Genomic DNA, 4,282 nt, shown 5'->3' on the forward strand with positions numbered 1-4,282 from the left:
ATTACTATACTTGATGGAGCAGCACCAGATAGAGAAACCTCTATCCCAGTGTGATGTGAGTCAAAAGATATGAGACCGTATCCTCACTCCAAAATACCCCAGTCTTTCCCTTCCGTCAAGTTTCTTAATGTTGAGGAAATGTCTTCTTTCAGTTATAGAATACGGATTACAACTACATACTAAAACTAAGATGAAGATTCACTACATTTTGATTGAATCTGGTTATTTATCTATCCATATAATATTTTAAATGCTTCCAAAATAAATATTAAATATAAATACGATGTCCATCATAAAAAGAAGTCTAATATTTCCTTCCCCTATGTTCTGAAAAATATTAGGTGGCAATTTTCTGCCAAAAATTAAAACTCGGAGAGTGCTCGACTTGGCAGTATATATTGGAATGAAAATTGGAACAACTTAGTGAAGATTAGCATGGCTTTGCACAAGAATGACATGCAAATTTATCAAGTGTTCCTTGTTTTTAAAACTCATTGAACTGTACACTTACAAAGGGGAATTTTATATTGTGCAAATTATATCTCAGCAAACCTGTTTTAAAAAATGTTTTAAGTTACTAGAACCTGAGGAAAACTTTCCTTTTCGTTGATTTGCCAGAAGAAGGCAGACTGATACTTCCAACTTCCAAAAGAGTAGGCCTATTACCTACTCCCCCAAAATTCCGTAATTTCTTAAGGATACTATGCATATAATTATGGATATATTTTCTTCTTCAAGACTCCACTCCTGACTGGTTAACATAGTGAAGGTCTATGTTTAGTCCTGAGTGCTGTTGTCGTTATACATACAAACAAGAGCACTAGAGATCCAACCTTTAGTGGCTGCTTGGCTGACCGTATGACAAGAAGAATAAATCTTCTTGTCCTGTTGCCTGCCTGAGCTGCACATAGGATGAAAGGGAGATTCCAACTACTATCCTGCTTATTAGTGTAAGGAAGTTAAAATAATTTATACTTTACAGTTTACCAAATTAAAAATATTTCTTAATTATTTTTTATTTATTTGACAGAGATCACAAGTAGGCAGAGAGGCAGGCAGAGAGAGAGGAAGGGAAACAGGCTCCCTGCTGAGCAGAGAGCCCGATGCGGGGCTCGATCCCAGGACCTGAGCCAAAGGCAGAAGCTTCAACCCACTGAGCCACCCAGGCGACCCAATTATTTCTTAAATTTTAAAGCTCACTGCCATCATTTGGGAAAAAAATGAGAGGCTAAGCACATTTTTGTGAAGAGAAAAATTAAGTACAGAATCCTCAGATAAATTTGTTAAGCTTAGTAAAAGTAGTTCTCCTTTTCCATAGTATTTCAGTTTTCTGATTTAATTAAATAACACCAGTCCCCTCCAAACACTGTTCAAATTTCAGCTGTCAGTGTATATTACCTGTGAGTGATTGCATAAAGAACTATTGGTTACTATCTCTTCACTCCACGAATCACTACATAAATAACAGATGCAAATCATGACCAGGACAAATCATGTCATTTCTTTCAAAGTCTGGTAGTGATTGTGTGTATCTGCTACTTAAGCATAGACAACAAACATGTAGTCATGTTGTCTCCTTATCTCCCAGGGGTAGAGAGATACAAAAGGCGAAATAATCTAGAACATTTAAAGCACTAATACTGGCAGACAATACTCCAGGTCACTCTAATTTTCTAGGGTACTTGCGTGAAAATTGCCTTTCTACCACCAAACGCGAGACTTGATTAAGCCAGCATCTGGCCTGAGAAGGTATTTCAACTTTTAAAGCTTTTTATCTTAGATGGACTTTTGGACAGACTCCTGAAGCTACAACTGGAGATCATGTCATTTCTTTAGCAGAGTTTGGGAAGATTCATGACATAAAACATGTAACTGAAAATACTCAAGCATCATGGCAGGAAGCAAAATGTGTGCAATATGGTAGAAACTTCTACCTCACTGTGAAAGTAACTTTGTCAGATTTGAATTGTATGTAAATGAAATTTTAGATGAAAGAGTTGACTGGAAATGTTGACCATGCTGCTAACAGACTACGCATACAGAGAAGGTGAGCCTACCGGCATCAATGCGGAGGGTACTTCTTTTTTTTTTTTTTGTCCACCATCTTATTTTTTATTTTTTATAAACATATATTTTTATCCCCAGGGGTACAGGTCTGTGAATCACCAGGTTTACACACTTCACAGCACTCACCAAAGCACATACCCTCCCCAATGTCCATAATCCCACCCCCTTCTCCCAAACCCCCTCCCCCCAGCAACCCTCAGTTTGTTTTGTGAGATTAAGAGTCACTTATGGAGGGTACTTCTGAAGAAGGGGATAAAGATGCCCCAGAAGCAGTGATGTTGGCAAAAACACTTCACACTAAAGAAACTCTTGAAGCTGTTTTATGACGTTGACAACACAAACTATATTCTGCTAAAAGCTGATCCAAACTTAGAAAAGAGTATAATAATTACCAAACCATTAAAAAATACTCTGTGTCATAAGTTATACAACAAAAGGAAAGCAAGCACTGTTCAAACTGACAGGATTTTCACCAAAAAAAAAGAACAATTTTATTAATTTTTAAATAACAGTGCACAAAATAATAGTTTTAAATTTTGTTCATTTCTCTATAGATTTATAACCAAATCAGAGAGTTTTTAAAGATCTTTGCAAAAAAATTAAAGGTTATGAAACAATTATAATTTTCCCCCATTGTTTTAAAATCCCTTTCCCAGTTCTAACTTGTACAATCATTTTTTTATGGCTCTGCACTGTTGTGCAAAGTGAGGACCTTCCACATACCTTCCACATACATGACAATCTGAAGCAGATTATTTGTATTCAAGATTAATCTCATCTACACAAAGCTAACTGATGTGCCTTCAAGATATTGGAGCATTTTAGGGTGCCTGGGTGGCTCAGTCCGTTAAGCGGCTGGCTCTTGATTTCTGCTCAGGTTATGATCTCAAGGTCATGATACCGAGCCCCAGGTCAGGCTCAGAGTGCTGGGTATGGAAACCACTTAGAATTCTCTCTCTCTCTCCCTCTGCTCCCCCCAACCACCTCCACTCACACTCTCTCTCTTCAAAAAAAAAGAAAAAAGAAAAAAAGAGAGAGAGACTGGGGCATTTTGTTCAATTTTGGATGTCTAGAAAAATAATTATTACAGAAAGTTCTTATTATTTAAAAAATGATGAACTAACATGGAAGTAGGTTTCTCAGCTGAAGGAACCATGGGCTTTGCTCTAAATTTCACCAAAGAGGGCTAACTAAATAAGCTTTTCCAGAGTTCTCTGTGGGGCCTTTGATCTGCACTTTGTGTCTCCAGCCACACAGTAAACTTGATAGAGCCTCACATTTTTTTTCTTCTCACCCAGAGGTTCTAAATTAACTTACCATACTATGTTGCTGTGAATTAATACTATTTCTAAAGACTACTTACCTGCCAAGTTTATTCCCATTCAGTTTACTGAGAACAACCCTCTCCAGGAACATTTAATATTTTCTTTGTTATTTAAATTCTAAAATATTCTGATGAAAGTGGTAACTAGCTATGTTCCTACTACACAAGAACAACAACAACAAAAAAAAGTTGAGATTAGCAGGCTTTAAACTAAGTCAGGAGGCTTGCTTTTTGGGTAGACTCACGGAAGAATTGGAAAACAGTAGTACTTTAAACATTGGAGAAATTTATGAAAGAAATACCTCTGGAAATATTTAAAGAAACGTCCCCCAAATGATTTTATTTGTTGATAAATAAGTTTATAACTATCAATTCAGCATCAAAAGTCTTGCTTAGAAGCTTAATATAAGCTCTAAGCTCTGTTAAAAGATAAACTACAGACATTTCTGCAAAGAAGACATCCAGATGGCCAACAGACACATGAAAAAGTGCTCCATATCACTCGACATCAGGGAAATACAAATCAAAACCACAATGAGATATCACCTCACACCAGTCAGAATGGCTAAAATCAACAAGTCAGGAAATGACAGATGCTGGCGAGGATGCGGAGAAAGGGGAACCCTCCTACACTGTTGGTGGGAATGCAAGCTGGTGCAGCCACTCTGGAAAACAGCATGGAGGTTCCTCAAAATGTTGAAAATAGAACTGCCCTATGACCCAGCAATTGCACTATTGGGTATTTACCCTAAAGATACAAACATAGTGATCCAAAGGGGCACGTGCACCCAAATGTTTATAGCAGCAATGTCCACAATAGCCAAACTATGGAAAGAACCTAGATGTCCATCAACAGATGAATGGATCAAGAAGATGTGGTATATATACACA

The 4,282-nt window shown here is 37.2% G+C and overlaps 1 non-coding gene across 1 annotated transcript; it reads left to right on the top strand.

The window, feature by feature from the left end:
- The first annotated feature begins 376 nt into the window (after window positions 1–376).
- On the top strand, window positions 377–486 carry LOC123392085. Its single transcript, XR_006606747.1, has one exon. It is a non-coding gene; the product is annotated as a U6 spliceosomal RNA (small nuclear RNA).
- Window positions 487–4,282: the final 3,796 nt, after the last annotated feature.

This window comes from Mustela putorius, unplaced genomic scaffold (genome assembly GCF_011764305.1).
Source record: "Mustela putorius furo isolate JIRA1106 unplaced genomic scaffold, ASM1176430v1.1 tig00000430_pilon_pilon_pilon, whole genome shotgun sequence".
In the NCBI taxonomy this organism is placed as follows: Eukaryota; Metazoa; Chordata; class Mammalia; order Carnivora; family Mustelidae; genus Mustela; species Mustela putorius.